Source organism: Thalassophryne amazonica, chromosome 15 (genome assembly GCF_902500255.1).
Source record: "Thalassophryne amazonica chromosome 15, fThaAma1.1, whole genome shotgun sequence".
Taxonomy (NCBI): Eukaryota; Metazoa; Chordata; class Actinopteri; order Batrachoidiformes; family Batrachoididae; genus Thalassophryne; species Thalassophryne amazonica.
Window position 1 is genome coordinate 46,629,264 of NC_047117.1, and position 19,401 is coordinate 46,648,664.

The window sequence follows — 19,401 nt, forward strand, 5'->3', positions numbered from 1 at the left end:
CAATAAACTGTCTAAAAAACTTATTGGAAGCTACAAATAACCAATAACTTTCACTTTTACCTCCCATACGCTCTCAGATACTAAGAAACTGATTTTGAGTTAAAACAACACCAAAGGTTCTAATAGACCCAAAGGCGATCATAAACCCAAACAGCCAATGAGGCAGCACTTCTATCTTTGTGCGCTCTGTCCCCTACTGTAGGAAAGCATCATTTACCCTGACAGGATACAGTGGTCCAGCGATGAGGCAGAGCTCTTGAATTATTTGGAAACCAACAACACTGTGATATAACCCGCTGCCAGTAGATGTCAGTGTTCTATGCATTTTGACGCCGGTTATATCACATGGCCTGAATCACAATTAAAACAGACGTTCGGCATTTTTGCATAAAACAAACATAAACAACGTCTATAAACCCAGAGAAAATATTCACAAGAGTTTTAGGCACAATATACAAAGGGTTTAATGCTTTTGTCCCTGTGGAGCCTGATCAGAGCATCTCAAATGCATTTCTTCTGTCGCAAATGTACTGAGGTACCCATAATGCACTGCAAAGACACCACACTAAAACCTTCAAAATTAGTGCATTACTTTAAAACTAAAACATATATCTGATATTTTCACTTTATAAAACTTCAGACGTGACATTAATTTAAATAACTTGTCCGAAATTAGTTTGTTTAAAATTTGAACCATAAGTTAAAACTGTATGCCTCTGGATGACTTGGGTGCTATTGCCAGCGTATCAGTATGGGGTCAAAAGAAATTAGTTTTTTCTTTTCTATTACCAGGTCTCCTTTGCCTGCAGAAGATAGAGCGGTTTCTTCTGGAACCAGCTCTTCTTTGTTTTTAGAGGATAAAACTGTGTATCTACTACAAAAAGTTACGTCGTTTGTTAGCGGTCTAAAAATTATTGGACCAAAAGTTATCGGAAGATAATTGGTCTGATGATGGTTTTCAAAGTTATCTTAAAAGCTAATCTGATGATGAAAACATTATCTTTGATAATTGTCTCTTAGCGTATTAGCGGAATTGTGCCCACCACTGTGCTAGTGTACTGAAATCAATACTGAAAGTTATTGGTTTAACTTTTGTCTGTAACCTACGCAAATTTTTTTTAGGGGTTTATCAGTTTAGCTTTATAAAAGCTAACTTTTCAGTTAGCGGATTAAAGGTTATCGAAGCTAACTTTTTGGTTAGCTGTGCTTACCACTGCCTTTCTGCACAGTCAGCCTGTGGGCGTGGTCTTACCTGTCCCTGGGCTGACATCTTGGATGCTGTATTTGACAGTGCTGAATGAGAATGTGTTGGAAGTAAAGAAGTTACTGTAAAAACCTCATCATACAGTTTTGTTTTTTTTTCACACAATACTGTTGCATTTTTTATTTTTTTTTTATGTAGACAGACTGGAAAACCCAACATTTTCACTTTGTTAAATGTCAAAATATTGGCGTGCAGTGTACTGATGTTGATGTACAGATGGCAGCTCACAGGCAGGCAGTTGGAGCCACACCTATCTGTGATGAATGATCCTGCAACTGAGACACTCAGACATCACTGCCTTCAGGGTGAACAGCAGCTAGGTGTGAACACACACCATCTAACATCACATTCTGTTATGTGTGTGGCTTGCGCATGGACATGTGCGTCTTTGCTCGTGTGAGCTTTACACAGTCTTGTATGGAAGCGATTGTCTGAGCCAGGAAAACCTGTTTCTCTGTATGAGGCAGCATTACCACTTATCATGATTTATAGCCGCTGATAGCTGTCACATAGTGTTTCTAAAGTTTTTCTCAAAGCATCTTGGATTTAAAAAATGTATTGAGAATTTTATATTTAAATAAATAGCAGAGGTTAGATTAAATTGAAATGGTTACAAGGTGATGTCATTATGTTCCTGTTACATAACTGAGTTCTGATTATCCTGCAGTAATTTTTTTCTTTTTTTGACACATACAGAGAGAGAAGGAAGAAGTGTCTGCTTCATCTGTCCAGTACTTGCCCTGCCTTTACTACGTGACCTTGAAATAGAGTTTAGGGCCCCTTCACACACGATTGAAGCCGACTGGCGCACGAAGGTGGAATTGCATGCCATTCATGAAAAATCGGAGCTACCTCAAATGCCTCGTACAGCTGTCACCACAACCATTTGCATACACCAGCGGCCGAAAGACAGCGAGTGCCCTGCGAGTGCCTATCCAATCCCCTCTCAGCAGGTGTCGGCCAAATTCCAGGTGCCACTCAGGAACATCTAACACCAGTCGCTGGGCACTTAGAAAAGGCGGGGCTATTCACGATCCTGGCATGATAGTGGAGTGCAGATGACCACATTCGAGCTGTCTGCGAAAATTGTCTAAGTGCCACACAAGTGTGCCGTTACCAAGCAACACACATGGGTGTGACTGTGCCGAACTCCCCCCCATCCCCACACACACACAAATGGCATGTAAGAGTGCAGTGTGTTTCATCCCTACACAAATGGCTTGTGGAGTGCACCCCACACACACACACACACACAAACACACACACCATGATCCGACATTTTCAGGTGCAGCTGAGGATCCCAGCAACTCAGCTGTCCAACGCACACTGCGTTGGACAGCTGAGTTGCTGTCCAACGCAGTGTGCAGCTGGAAAAGCTGACCGCTGTGTAATCGCAACTCAGCTGGAGGACATATGTCTTGCCATCAACAACATGAACAACACTCCAGCAATGCACATGTGTGGGCGGGGTCATGCTCTCCTCCGTTCCAGCTGACAGCACGACTCAGTGCACATGATGTGTTAAATTAAAAACACAGAGAACAGGACAATTAAATAAATACATACAACAATAACTACATACATAATTACATAACAAAGGAACAGAGTGTGAGACTTTTGTCTTTGAGCTGAGTTCGTTCGACAAGGTGGGTGTGTCCGCGCAAGCCGCTGCTGTTGAGATCTGTGGACCTGCAACTCACAGCTGGAGAACACATAGCATGTTATGAGGGACATCGCCTTACAACACTCCACCGTGAGGCGTGTGCTTGAGCATGCTATCCTCACGTGGAAATACATCAAAACCCATCACCTTTGCTATGGACAGGAGCGACCATGTCACCACACACATCTGCAAGCTGTACCATATGAAAGGAACCAATCATGTGTAAACTCAGCTGGTGATCTGAATGTCATGTCACCCACGTCAGCTATAGTTCACATGATGCGGTGTCCTTCAGCACACCGCTTGCTGGACATGTGGGGTTGGCTGGAGCGGTGCCAGCAGATGTGGACATGATAAAGCACACTGCTTCATTCATGTCATTTCATGACTGTACGTCTATGACAACTAAACTGCCAGGACCACTTGGGCCATTTTCTTGAGTGTAAGCTCCCTGACAGACTTGTTGATGCGTTTGAGCTCTCACTTTGCACTAAAATGAAGCATTATTGTTGAACATTTTAAGTTTCATTGAAAAGTGAGACAGCATGGCCAGTCAGTTGCAGCTTTTGTAGCAAAACTGAGGAGACTCAATGAACGCTGTGCACTGTGACATCACTGGACAGCATGCTAAGGGATAGGTTGGTGTGTGATGTTAACAATGACCGCATCCAACACTGTTTGTTATCAAAACCAAATGATAAACAGACTTTAGTGAAGGCATTGCACATAGCAACAGCCATGGAATTGGCAGCGAAAGATGTAGTTGAGTTGCAGCAGCCAGGGGCAAAGGGGCCTGATGACACACTGCAGCCTGGGGCATCAGACCACAAACCGTCTGCTACAGGATGTTTTAGATACAATGGAACTCGTGGGCCTTTTGCCTGCCGTTTTCTAAATGCAGTTTACCACAAATGTCATGAGAAAGGACATTTTGGAAGAAAGTGCCGCAGTGCTCAGCAGCACAGACAGAACAGAGGAAAAGCACAAGGTGCAGCCAACAAGCTGCAGGGAAATGATGAAGTGGAGAACTACACTCACATGCTGTGCAACCTGAAGGAAGACAACAGAGTGGAGCCATACAGAAAAACAACCGTCAGTGAATGGACACGGCATTCCGTTTGAAAATGACACAGGTGCAGGCTTGATGATCTTGAATGAGAAAACACAGGTAGATGGAGCGGAAAATTTCTTCTTGCAAAAATAAAACTCTGCACGTACACCAGAGACAGAGTAGATGTGTTGGGCAAAATGTATGTAAAGGTCAACTATAAGGGGCAGACTAAACAGTTGCCATTGCTGGTGGTAAAAGGGGAGGGCCCAAACCTGATGGGGAGAGATTGGCTCCAGGCACTTAGACTGGACAATCATTTTCAACACGGAATAGTAAGCTGATAAGAAGGCATCAGGACCAAATCCATCCATGTTATGATCAGAAAACCACAGAAGCCATTCTCTAAGAAGAGAGTTTACCTGTCGACCCGGTGCCCTCTGAATTGACAAATCCAGAGACAGAACATCTGGCACTAGAGACTGTTGAGCCGGTTCCCCCTCAATGGAGTCTTGATGAGGGACCCCGTTATTCAATGAGAGTTAGGAAGTCACCCACTTAGCTCAAGGATCAAGTCCTTGCAGGGGCAGAATAAACCCTGTGGGTGCCTCTAGAAGGGTAGTCCACTAGTTTAGCGTTGATGGTTTATCGTAAAAAAAAAAAAAAAAAAAAAAAATCACTTTGGAATTTTGTGGACTATGGGGGGAGGAACTGAGGTAATGTGAATGTTGGATTTCAGTCAGGCAGCCAGGACCACTAAGGGGTCCTGGCAGTATATGCAGTTGGGCCTGAACTGGAGAGTGTAATAAAGCAGTGAACAGTGAAACGGCCAATGCATCATTTACCGTGCACTTTACAACATCATCAATTAATTTTTTTTCTTTTTGTGACTGAAACAAATCACCTTTTGTTCACTATTAAAAACTTAAGTTGTGTGTTATTATGAGTTGTCATCACTACGGTTTGAATGTCATCTTCGGCTCCACTGCAACAGAAATACACTTTGTGAAACATCTGTTCACATGCAAAAACTTACACAAAACAAAAGAATGATCAGAGACATGGATGCACATAAACTACACACATCAGATTATAATCTGTTTGTTTGACATTAGCTGGAGTATGGATGTAAACCAAATCATTTCAAGCGGTATGATTTGGTTATCTACAGCAGGCATATGGAGACGCCCAGCTCAGCTCGGTGAGGTCTGGTTTCTCTGCATCCAGATTTGATTTTTGTCAGAGTCACAAAGCTGTTACATTGAAGGCAGCACTGCTTCATGCATGTTGTCCAGTTGTTAGTGTTGCTGGAACTTCAGCCTGTTTCAATTTCAATTAATTTTCATTTATATAGCACCAAATCACAACAAAGTTGCCTCAAAGTGCTTCATACAAATAAGGTCTAACCTTACCAACCCCCAGAGCAAGCACACAGGCGACAGTGGTAAGGAAAAACTCCCTCTGATGATTTGAGGAAGAAACCTCAAGCAGACCAGACTCAAAGGGGTGACCCTCTGTATGGGCCATGCTACAGACACAATTTACAAAATAATTTACAAAAGGAATAAACAGGAAAATTTGCCAGTGCACAGGACAGGAGGGTAGCAGAAGCAAACACCACACTCATCTCTGGATGGAGCCGCACCTCAGAGAGAAAAAACAATCGGACATCGGAAAGACATCAAATACAGTGTAATTTGTCAGCATTAAGCAACAAGAAAAACAGAAGAAATACTAAGTTGATCACAGGTCACTAGCCCTAAGCGTCACTAAAAGACCCAGACTTTAGAGAAAGTTGAGGCCGTGGCCCGCTCTGTTTACTAATAAAATGAATTTAAAAGAGTGAAAAGTATAGTAACATACTATGCTAGCCCAGCCCAGTCTCACTTTTTTTTATGCTCCCGTGACGAAATGAGTCAAATTTTCGTGACAGGTTTTTTTTTTTTGACTCACTATTCCTAACCCTACTCCTACCCCCAACCCTAACCTTAACCATAACCTAATCTTACTCTTTCCCCCCACCCTAACCATAACCACCCCGACCCCCCCCACCCCCACTTCACTTTTCATTTTGTGCAGCCGTCACGGAATGAATTAGATGGAATTTGTGCTGCCGTGATGAAAATGAGGCGCTTTTCATAACAATATCACAAACCAATAGATTAATGCATATTTCGTGCTGCTGAATCACAACTTGCTGTGAGACCATGAGACCAGGTTGGCTAGCCATACGAAAGAGAAAATAAGTGTGTCTTAAGTCTGGGCTTGAAAGTCTTTACAGAATTTGACTGTTGTAATGATGCAGGGAGATCATTCCACAGTAGAGGGACCTGACAAGAGAAAGCTTTGTGACCCGCAGACTTTTTATTCACCCTAGGGACACAAAGTATTCCTGCACCCTGAGAGCGCAGAGCCTGGGCTGGTACATACACTGAACAAAGAGAATGTTTGAAACAACTTAAAAAAGTGTTACAATTTGTAAAAACCTGAATGAATTAAGTTGTTTAACTTAACTTAAAGTGTCCCTGCCACGCCATGACGTTTTTACATATTCTTGAAGAATTAAAAAAAAGCTTTTTCCACATGTTGTCTTTGTTTTTCTGAACAAGGATTTAGATGTTTCATTACCCATCTGAGAATTTGTATTTACCGCCTCCGAGTTGACCTACTTTTTCACTGTGATGGATGTGACGTCATGTGAGTAAATGTGTCGAAGCGCGGCTCTGTTTACCATTACGGCAGACACGGACAGCGAAGGCATAGTGAGAGATTATAGCGAAGATTTAAGTGACATATCGATTATTTTGAAGATGATGAGGAAGTTTCTGATGAACGAAGCGACGGTGAAAATAATGAGGGGCTCCAGCCGTATGTATTCCAGCCAAACGCGACAGAAGGCGAGGATGAAGCGCAGCTGTCAGGGGATGACAGCAACAACGAAGCCGCTTATAAAACACAGAATGGTTTGTTCACTCACCTTTTCTTATAAATGATCATTTATTCCGGGCACGTGTGTTTGTGTATGAAAAAATTATTTCAGCAGCACAGCATGCTTAAATTCAGGAGTTTGTTCTAAAATCACTGAAAATAAAGTTTCTGTACATTCTGTATATATTTAATAATTTATGTAAGTTTCTTTTGATTGCTAATTCTTCACATTTTATTCAAGGCAAATGATTGCAAATCTTTATCTGAAAAGCTGTAGACCCACATGGGATGGGGGGAAAAGATTTCTAAATAAAAGAAAATTTTAATTCTATATCTGTTGTCACATTTTATCAGGCATAATATTGTAGAAAAATGTTTATGCTAAATAGCTAGCTAGCTAGCTAGCTAGCTAGCTAGCTAGATAGATAGATAGATAGATAGATAGATAGATAGATAGATAGATAGATAGATAGATAGATAGATAGATAGATAGATAGATAGATAGATAGCTTTTATTGTCATTGTCATTACAACAATGAGATTTCCGCACTCACATTCCACATACAAACAGCAATTAATCTACAATTATTACTTGTTTACTGTAATAATGGCACACATCAGAATTAGGACAACACATATACATTTGACATTGTTTATGTGCACTAAACTTGAAACAGTCCGTTTTCCAATTGAGGTGATGTGTGTTGGTAGCTGCTGCAACTGTCAAGTCGCACCGCCTGCCAGCTTGGGAAGAACGGGGGCCTGCCACGGGGGGTGGGCAAGAAGAGAGGTAAAAGGAGAAACTGGAGCATGCTTCAGTCCATGTGTAAGTCAGTTATTTTCTTTGTGGGTTGAAATAAGAATGGAGCCGAATAATCTCACCAAGGACTGAATAAATTCCTCTGGAGGTAAACAGTGGGCAATTGACCTTGAGGCTAGATAGCCTGTAGTGTTGCAGCTGAGCAGTGAAAAACACTTTTTAACAGTAAATGGAGACTTTGCTGTCTTAAATACACATACAGAACATCTGTAATCATAAATTGTATCACATCTAATCTACTTTGAATGAACATAAGTCTGAACAAAAAACAGGCTGTTCAGTTTACATGCATATGTATATTTGGAAAACACAAAAATGTCAATGTTCTGTTTTTTCAGGTGCTCATGTGAACACAGTCAGCCGATGCCACTCGTGATCGAGTCTCGCTGTTGCAGGGAAATTTCTGCAGATGCAACGTGGTGGCGAAAATCCTCAATGTGTCTCAATGTGGGGATTTCTGGTTGGTTTGGCTCACATAGACTGAATAAAATGTTTTTTTTTAACAAATTGTAAAACACTTCTCATTTGAATGAAACAATGTTAAACTTATGTGAAATTGTATTTTTATTCATTTTATCATGCTATTTAAAAATATACAAATAACAATCTGTTTTGTTTTTTCATTTTCCACATACCACATGTTGGATATGTGCCTGGAAAAGTACTCCTTATTTTGAATACAACACAAGATGGTCGTGGCACCCTTCTGTGCCTTCCCAAGTGTCCCAGCACAACCACACAAATTGCCAATATGCGATATGATGATACTTTCTGCAACAAAAAATAGCATGGATTTATGTTCAAAACAACAGTTCATTCTTTTTGTATTTGAATTTTTTTTTTTACTTTTTTCTGTAAACTATGTAAATGGACTGCATTTATATAGTGCTTTTCCATCTGCATCAGACGCTCAAAGCGCTTTACAATTATGCCTCACATTCACCCCGATGTCAGGGTGCTGCCATACAAGGCGCTCACTACACACCGGGAGCAATAGGGGATTAAAGGCCTTGCCCAAGGGCACTTAGTGATTTTCCAGTCAGGCGAGGATTTGAACCCATGATCTTCTGGACTCAAGCCCAACAACTTAACCACTAGACCAGGGTCGGACTGGGAACAAATTTCGGCCCTGGCATTTTTCCTCTGGACCAGCCCACTATTGGCCCGACGAATCCACCCCCAAACACGCATACCCACCCGTCCATACCGAACCCCCAATGAACAAATACTACACACCTAAACACCATGAACATACACCTAAACACACACTTTCACTGTCATTTCACCTTGATCATAGTACAAAATGCAGACCCGGCGCCACGAGGGGGCATCCTGATAACATTAAAGGCAATTACATATTTTGACGAAATTACAAGTTTAATTGACTATATATATATACATATATATATATATATATATATACATATATATATATATATATATATATATATATATATATATATATATATATATATATATATATATATATATATATAAACATCATGAGGTTTATGTCACAGAAATCCTACTTTACAATCACACTGCAGTCATTGTTAAATTATTTCCTTTTGCATTTATAATAAACATTTGTATTTATTAAGTGTTTGTTTTTCTGGTTGAAATAAGATATAAATAATCTACCGGACTTCAAAAAATATACAAGTTTCCATGTTATTTTATTTGTCTAAAAATAAATGTCTGAGGTTCCTTATGTTAAACAAGAAATTATCTAATCTGAAATAACAGGTGGTTTTAATACAGATGAAAGGTTTCTAAAGAACCATTTATTGATTTATTTACCTGTTTTAATTACAAGTGTTCTAAACTTTTTTTAACAGTAATCAGAAATTTTGAGGTAACAACAACAAAAAAAACATTTCCAATGATTTTTCTTAAGAAAACTGCTCTCTAAATGAGCAGTCCTGTCACACGTTAATGTTTTGTACAGATCAGTGGTTTCTGCACCAATCGGATTGGTCCAATCCATTTTGTACAGATCAGTCGTTTCTGCCACTAGTCTTCCGTGTTTTGGCCCGACGCGTCGTTCCTATTGGACAATGGACAAGGACAAGGTACGTCACAGCTCAGAGTGTCGAAAGTTGGCGCATCTCATCTCGACAGAACACCGGCTCTGTGTGGAATGCAGGAGATCACTTGACCGAGCGTCTATATGTTCAAATAATAATAAAAAAAAAAATACTGTCATCACTCTTCACTCTTAGTTAGTCTCTTACAACGGTGCAGCGTAAATACACGAGCTTTCCAGGAGCGCACGTAAAATTTATATATATATATATATATATATATATTTTTTTTTTTTTTGTTTTTTTTTCCTGGTGCCGGGTCTGACAAAACGGAAGCAAAAGCACACAAGTGGAAAAAAAGTTTTTGTGTCTCCAAAGTGTGTGTGTGAGTGAGTGAGAGAGAGAGCGAGAGAGAGAGAGAGAGAGAGGTAATGTGTAACCACTGCTAGGATTCACACAGCAGCAAATTAAGGAGCTGAAGTCCGTAGCTGTTGCATTTAAAGATTAACAAAAGTAAAGCACAGTTAATTAAGATAAAAGAAACGATTCCAACCTTGTATCAGTAGAAGAGCACAGAGAAGTCCAGGTGCCGAGGACTCAATCCATTCACAGGGGCGGGAGCGGCCGCCTGCTCTTCCTGCAATCTGATTGGCCACCCTGTATGCTTCTCCATTGTCATTGGCTGTTGGTCATGTCAATCATTGTGCTCGATGTAAGTCTCCGTTGTGTGATCAAATGGAAACAAAACTGAAACCTAGAATAAGACTGCGCCGTGTATGAAACACTACAGAACTTTTATTTTGACACAAATTCAGGAAGTGGCTCTGCAGCTGCGCCGATTAAATGCTGTAGCTTCACCGATCATGGATTTGAGAGCACTGTATATTTCCAAAATCCCTATAAATATGGGATGGCTGGCCCACGCACGTCTAAACGTGCAGCGGCCCACCGGGCCAATGCCCAAAATCACAGATTACCAGTCCGAGCCTGCACTAGACCATCACCTCCCCCATGTAAATGAAACTTTCTATTTCATGTGCTGACTCGTACTGTTTAGCATCATGTAGGCATAATGTGCCACACTGAGGACATCTGCATCCAAACACACAATCGAGAAACTCGCCAGCTGTGTGACACATTGAGGATTTTCGTCACCACGCTGCATCTCCGTGAGGACTGCAGAAATTTCCCTGCAATAGCGAGACTCGATCACGAGTGATGTCGGCTGACTGTGTTCACATGAACACCTGAAAAAAAAAACAGAACATTGACATTTTTGTGTTTTCCAAATATACATACGCATGTAAACTGAACAGCCTGTTTTTTGTTCAGACTTCTGTTCATTCAGAGTACATTAGATGTGATACAATTTATGATTACAGATGTACTGTATGTGTATTTTAGACAGGAAAGTCTCCATTTAGCATAAACATTTTTCTACAATATTATGCCAGATAAAATCTGACAACAGACATAGAAGTAAAATTTTCTTTTTATTTAGAAATATTTTCCCCCCATCCCATGTGGGTCTACGGCTTTTCAGAGAAAGATTTGCAATCATTTGCTTTGAATAAAAAGTGAAGAATTAGCAATCACAAGAAACTGACTTATAAATGATTAAATATATATATATATATACAGAATGTATAGAAACTTTATTTTCAGTGATTTTAGAACAAACTCCTGAATCTAAGCACGCTGTGCTGCTGAAATATTTTTATCATACACAAACACACTGTGCCCAGAATAAATGATCATTTATAAGAAAAGGTGGTGAGTGAACAAACCATTCTGTGTTTTATAAGCAGCTTCGTTGTTGTTGCTGTCATCCCCTGACATGCTTCATCCTCGTCTTTTGTCGTGTTCGGCTGGAACATATACGGTTTGGAGCCGCTCAGTATTTTCACCGTCACTTCGTTCATCAGAAACATCCCCATCTTCTTCAAAAACAATCGATATGTCACTTAAATCTTCGCTATAATCGCTCACTATGCCTTCGCTGTTCGTGTCTGCCGTATTGGTAAACAGAGCCGCGCTTCGACACATTTACTCACATGACGTCACATCCATCGCAGCGAAAAAGTAGGTTAACTCGGAGGCGGTAATACAAATTCTCAGATGGGTAACGAAACATCTAAATCCTTGTTCAGTGTAATTTTATGGTAAAAAAACAAAGACAACATGTGGAAAAAGCTTTTTTTATTCTTCAAGAAAATGCAAAAACGTCATGGCGTGGCAGGGACCCTTTACGTTTGTAAGTTAGAGTTGATTTCAGTTTCAATCTTAAGTTCAAGGTCAGTTAAAAGTCATCGGGTGTGAGACAGGGTACACTCAGGAAAGGACAACAGTTTACCACAGGGCCTCATATCAATAGACAAACACATTCACACACCTACGGTTAATTCCAAGTCATCAATTCACCTAATCTGCATGTCTTTGGAAGTAGAAGGAAGCCAGAGCACTTGGAGGGAACCCAGGCAAACACGGGGCGAACATGTAAACTCCACAAAGAAAGCACCAGGTGGGATGTGAAACAATGACCTTCTTGCTGTAAGGTGCTAAACACTTATCCATCACACCACCATTGTTGTTGTTGTTGTTATTATTATTATTAAGAATTGTTATTATTATTTTTCAGTATGTAATTTGCACTAGAGTATAAGTAACAAAACTTCCCAGACTTGTGGGGAAAAAGACATACTTCAGAAAATAAAGTAACCAATGATTTTTCCCAAGAGTATCAAAAATTTACATCCAACTGTATTTCCTCGTCCAAGTGTTTATTTTCCCTTGTCAGTGGCAGCATTTTTCTAATTTCATGTCTGGTGCAACTGGTTCTTATCTGGATGTTTATTTAGTTATTTGTGCACACACATCAGCACAAACATGTCTGCAAACCTTCTCTTTAGAGCCATAGGCCTGGCACTTGAGACAGAAATAAGAAGATACACATGCATCATAATTTTGCAATAATTAGTGAGGAAAAATGATACACATGGAGTTTGTGTGGGTCAAAATTGCTATGTTGATAGCAGCTGTTGTGCAGTTGGGCGGTAATCAGGACGACAGACTGCAGAAAGGGAACCTGCGCCAGACAGTCATTTATCAAAAGGGCAGAAACACGGCAACACCGTATCCTGCAGCTGGAGAGGAGGTCTCTGGGTAATGTTGCCCTTACTAGCATTTGAAGGAAGCGACAAAGAAAGTCAAGCAACCTCTAAAATGAATCTTTGCTCACTTAGAGTTGTACAGTAAATGTACATTACTTGCAGAAGGAGTGAGATGGAAACCGTCTGGCTCTAAAAAGCAGGTTTCACCCATAACGGGGTCTGTTGGGTCCAAAGGCACAGCTTTAAAAATGTTTATCAACTCAATCAATTGAATACATCTGGACCTCAGTGACTGGCTGAATGTTTTGCTTCACTACTGCAGTCATGCAGGCTCCTCTCCGTGTGGTGGATGTTACATATGTGCACAAGTAACTACAACCCCTTGCAAAAATTATGGAATCACCAGCCTCTGAGGATGTTCATTCAGTTGTTTAATTTTGTAGAAAAAAAGCAGATGACAGACATGACACAAAACTAAAGTCATTTCAAATGGCAACTTTCTGGCTTTAAGAAACACTATAAGAAATCAGGAAAAATAATTGTGGCAGTCAGTAATGGTTATTTTTTTAGACCAAGCAGAGGGAAAAAAAAATATGGACTCACTCAATTCTGAGGAATAAATTATGGAATCACCCTGTAAATTTTCATCCCCAAAACTAACACCTGCATCAAATCAGATCTGCTTGTTAGTCTGCATCTAAAAAGGAGTGATCACACTTTGGAGAGCTGTTGCACCAAGTGGACTGACATGAATCATGGCTCCAACATGAGAGATGTCAGTTGAAACAAAGGAGAGGATTATCAAACTCTTAAAAGAGGGTAAATCATCACGCAATGTTGCAAAAGATGTTGGTTGTTCACAGTCAGCTGTGTCTAAACTCTGGACCAAATACAAACAACATGGGAAGGTTGTTAAAGGCAAACATACTGGTAGACCAAGGAAGACATCAAAGCGTCAATACAGAAAACTTAAAGCAATATGTCTCAAAAATCAAAAATGCACAACAAAACAAATGAGGAAGGAATGGGAGGAAACTGGAGTCAACGTCTGTGACTGAACTGTAAGAAATCGCCTAAAGGCAATGGGATTTACATACAGAAAAGCTAAACGAAAGCCATCATTAACAACTAAACAGAAAAAAACAAGGTTACAATGGGCTAAGGAAAAGCAATCGTGGACTGTGGATGACTGGATGAAAGTCATATTCAGTGATGAATCTCGAATCTGCATTGGGCAAGGTGATGATGCTGGAACTTTTGTTTGGTGCCATTCCAATGAGATTTATAAAGATGACTGCCTGAAGAGAACATGTAAATTTCCACAGTCATTGATGATATGGGGCTGCATGTCAGGTAAAGACACTGGGGAGATGGCTGTCATTACATCATCAATAAATGCACAAGTTTACGTTGATATTTTGGACAGTTGAAAGAATGTTTGGGGATGATGAAATCATTTTTCAAGATGATAATGCATCTTGCCATAGAGCAAAAACTGTGAAAACATTCCTTGCAAAAAGACACATAGGGTCAATGTCATGGCATAGGGTCAATGTCAACGAGCGGATCTGATTTGATGCAGGTATTAGTTTGGGGGATGAAAATTTACAGGGTGATTCCATAATTTTTCCTCAGAATTGAGTAATTCCATATTTTTTTCCTCTGCTTGGTCTAAAAAAGTAACCGTTACTGACTGCCACAATCTTTTTTTCTTGATTTCTTATAGTGTTTCTTAAAGCCAGAAAGTTGCCATTTGAAATGACTTTAGTTTTGTGTCATGTCTGTGATCTGCTTTTTTTCTACAAAATTAAACAACTGAATGAACATCCTCCGAGGCCGGTGATTCCATAATTTTTGCCAGGGGTTGTACAAGTGTAACTGCACTTCTGTATGTGGTCGTTTGGGTGTGCACCTACAGGCTTGTTTTCAGTGGAGTGAGGTTCTTATCTTTCCTTGGTACAACAAACACCAGGCTGTATATCAGGGCAATAAGAGAAGTTTATTTCAGTGTCAGAACCAATGTCCTAACATTCATCTCAGTGCTATTTTGCAGCAAAGAGGCCTGCGTAGTCCTGCTGTGCAAATTTAAAAAGGCAAATAGGTTTTTACATTCATATAGTTGTTGAATGTCAATGAATTTTGCTCAAAAAGGAACTCACAGACTTAAAACCTGTGCATCGCAATCTAACATGAAAAATTACACTGAACAAGGGGCTGAAGCACACAGTCTGAAGAGCATAGTGCAAATACATTTGGGGGCATGTCAAACCCCACTTTGCTGGCACAAAGTATAAGTACAATGTAGGGCACAGGGAGCAAGAGGGTTGTATTTATATGACTGTCAAAATAACAAATTAATTTTGGTTACTTAAATACAGCACCTATAATCCATTATTTTTTAAAATCTATATTAATCTCATTTTGATCGTTTTTGTTACGAAGAAGAAATGCAGCCATGACCTGACAATCTAAACATACAGTGCATCCAGAAAGTATTCACAGCGCGTCACTTCTTCCACATTTTTTATGTTACAATCTCATTCCAAAATGCATGAAAAATTCTCAAAATTCTACACACTGTACCCCATAATGACAATGTGAAAAACATGTTTTTTTATTTTTGCAAATTTATTAAAAGTGAAAAACAAAACAAACTAAGAAATCACATGTGCATAAGTGTTCACAGCCTTTGCCATGAAGCTAAAAATTGAGCTCAGGTGCATCCTGTTTCCACTGGTCATCCTTGAGATGTTTCTACAGCTTAATTGAAGTCTACCTGGGGGTAAATTCAGTTGATTGCACATGATTTGCAAAAAAGCACACACCTGTCTATATATAAGGTCCCACAGTTGACAGTGCATGTCAGAGCACAAACCAAGCATGAAGTCACAGGAATTGTCTACAGACCTCAGAGACAAGAATGTCTCGAGGCAAAAACCTGGAGAAGGGGTACAGAAACAGTTCTGCTGCTTTGAAGGTCCCAATGAGCACAGTGGCTTACATCATCTGTAGATGTAAGACGTTCTGATCCACCAGGACTCTTCCTAGATCTGGCCAACTGTGTAAACTGAGCAATTGAAAAAGAACGGCCTTAGTCAGGGAGGTGACCAAGAACCCAATGGTCACTCTATCAGAGCTCCACTATTCCTCTGTGGAGAGAGGAGAACCTTCCAGAAGGACAACCATCTCTGCAGCAATCCACCAATCAGGCCTGTATGGTAGAGTGGCCAGACAGAAGCCACTCCTTAGTAAAAGGCACATGACAGCCTGTGTGGAATTTGCCAAAATACACCTGAAGGACTCACAGACCATGAGAAACAAAATTCATTGGTCTGCTGAGACAAAGATTGAACTCAATGGAGTAAATGTCAGGTGTCACGTTTGGAGGAAACCAGGCACCATCCCTACAGTGAATCATGGTGGTGGCAGCGTCATGCTGTGGGGATGTTTTTTGCAGCAGCAGGAACTGAGAGGCTAGTCAGGATTAAGGGAAAGATGAATACAGCAATGTGCAGAGACATTGTGAATGAAAACCTTGACATCAGACTGGGGCGACTGTTCATCTTTCACCAGGACAATGACCCTAAGCACACAGCCAAGATATCAAAGGAATGTCTTCAGGACAACTCTGTGAATGTCCTCGAGTGGCCCAGCCAGACCTGAATCTTACAAAACATCTCTGGAGAGATCTAAAAATGGCGGTGCACCGACGCTCCCTCAACAAGATTTAGAAGAAGAAATCAACCCTTTAATTTCTTGTTAATTTCCATCCATCCATCCATCCATTTTCTTCCGCTTTATCCAGAGTTGGGTCACGGGGGCAGCAGCTCAAACAAAGCCGACCAGACCTCCCGATCCACACACACCTCCCCCCAGCTCCTCCGAGGGAACCCCGAGGCGTTCCAAAGCCAGCCAAGAGACGTAGTCCCTCCAGTGTGTCCTGGGTCTTCCCCGGGGTCTCCGCCTGATGGGACGTGCCTGGAACACCTCTCCAGGAGGCGTCCTGGGCGCATCCGGAAAAGATGCCAGAGCCACCTCAGCTGGCTCCTTTCGACATGGAAGAGCAGCGGCTCGACTCCGAGCTCCTTAATTTTTAAATATTGATTTACTGTCTCAATGTATTTATAAATTGTTTAGGTTCTTGTTATCATATAAACATAATAATAATAATAATAATAATAATAATAATAATAATAATAATAATAATAACACTATGTAACAAATTTTTATTTTTGTTTTGTTCCTGGGTACACAGTGTGTTATGTTATGCCTGTTATGCCTTAAATAAATAGAAAATAGCTGTTATTCCACAGAAACTTTGCTTCTGTGATCAGGACAATGATATTTTGAAATTTCAAGAATATTCTCGATTCGCCTTCACTACTACTGAGTAGTCTTCTAGAATATTCTTTAACTGCTAGAACTGTCCAGAATTTTCTAGAAGTTTCCAGAATTATCTAGAAATTTCAAGAAACTTTTAGAACTTTCTAGAACGTAAAAAAAAAAAAAAAAAAAAATCAGTTTGTGCTGAATGTAGTCATTTTTCCATAGACTTTAGACATAAGCAGTTGAAATATAACACTTAGAAGCCAGGAACAAAAATTGTGTTACATAGTGTAATAATAATAATAATAATAATTATTATTATTATTATTATTACTTCTATTTTTGAATGGACCACAATGGAAATAACTGTTTTCACTTTCATTTTTTTTAAATGAATGAATGAATGAATTTATTCGGCACACATAGACCCAAAACAACAAATTAACCTCACAGCGAAAACAAACAAAACAATCTGAAAATCTGCCCATGTGTCTGAAAGGGTGTGGGCAGAAGCAAAAGCTTATAAATGCCCCCCTACTTAGCCAAAAGAGTAAAAAATGTATACATATGTAAATAAAAATATACATACACCCATGATAACTGATACAAAATTTTAATTAATCACTGAACTAAGATTTCAAAAACACAAACATGCAAACAGCAGGGCACCATGCACAACCCCCCCCCCAAAAAAACCCCCAAAAAAACAAAAAATTGGTAAACCTAATTCGTCATACTATAACAAGTAATTAAATTATTTTTATAGAGTGATTTTATGTTATCCGGGCACAGATTCCAAATATTAACACCTTTAACAGAAACACAGTGACTTTTTACTGCAGTTCAAATCTTTGATGTTTGAAATAATGATGTTCCTCACAAATTATAACTGGAATCCTTCATTTTGAACAGGTCCTTGACATGTTGTGGTAAAAGGTTATTTTTTACTTTAAACATAATTTGTATTATGCTATAATCAATCAGGTCCCAAAAGTTTAAAATGTGTTAACTGACAAACAATGGATTTGTTGGCTCACGATATGGTTTATTACTAATCATTCTTATGGCTTTCTTTTGTAGTAAAAATAATGAATTTGTATTTGTTTAGTAGGTGGGTCCCTAAACTTCAATACAATAGATCATGTACGGAACAAGTAATCAATAAGGTAACTAATGAGTGTTGGGAGAGGAAGTCTTGTGCTTTATACAAAATGGCAATGGCTTTTGACATTTTTGATTTAAAATAATTTATATGTGTTTTCCAACTCAATTTATATTCAATGAAAACCCCCCAAAATTTAGTTTCATTTACAAGTTCAATTTCAGTATTGTGTACTAGTAAATTCCGAGATAAATTCCTGGGTTTATTTCCAAATATGATACACTTTGTTTTATTTATTTGAATCAAACCATTCTTTGAACTTCTGTAGTTCCCCTCTCCATCATGTCCAGAACCTATCCCAAATGATCCCCACTACAAAACACAGCCATGTCATCAGCAAATAAAATGCAACTCACAAACTTAGAAACTAAACATATGTCATTAATATATAAAAGAAACAACAAAGGCCCAAGGACTGAGCCCTGGGGCACTATCCATTCATGAGCTAATCCTTCTATACCATACTTCCATAGGTTATCCAGTAATAAGGTGTGATCTATGGTATCAAATGCTTTCTGTAAGTCGAAAAACATATTTACAATTATATTATGTACTTACACTGAAATTACTAAATAAAATTATGCACACATGCACTCACGCATGCATGCCTGCTTTTAATATATTTACTGCCTCCCTGCTGGAATGGCGTGTGAGTCTAGAATGTAATTAGCAATGTCCACTGTTCAGTGTTGTTAGTTAATATCTGTAGTTTCTCCAAAAATATTAGTCCTATTAATGTTCCGTACGGCAGCATCCATCTGTGACCCAAAATACATAAACATACCAAACTGCAAATGTCAACTCTCCTCAGTTTCTTCATGATCGAAGTCATACACACGCACACACACATGCATACATGCACAAAGAGGCCACTTGGCTATTATAATATAGATTTATATTTATATTAATTACTATTATTTATACTTCATGACAGGTTTTGACAATATTGTGCAATTATAAATGCCACATTGATTTAAAACATTATTATTGCTTGAAATTATTTTTACATTTATAACAGTTTCTATTTGTAAAAACATACCAAAAAGTTTTTAAAGT

The 19,401-nt window shown here is 39.4% G+C and overlaps 1 long non-coding RNA gene across 1 annotated transcript; it reads left to right on the forward strand.

The window, feature by feature from the left end:
- The first annotated feature begins 1,017 nt into the window (after window positions 1–1,017).
- On the forward strand, window positions 1,018–15,872 carry LOC117526696. The gene is made up of 2 exons (XR_004565331.1): window positions 1,018–1,047; window positions 15,763–15,872. It is a non-coding gene; the product is annotated as an uncharacterized LOC117526696 (long non-coding RNA).
- Window positions 15,873–19,401: the final 3,529 nt, after the last annotated feature.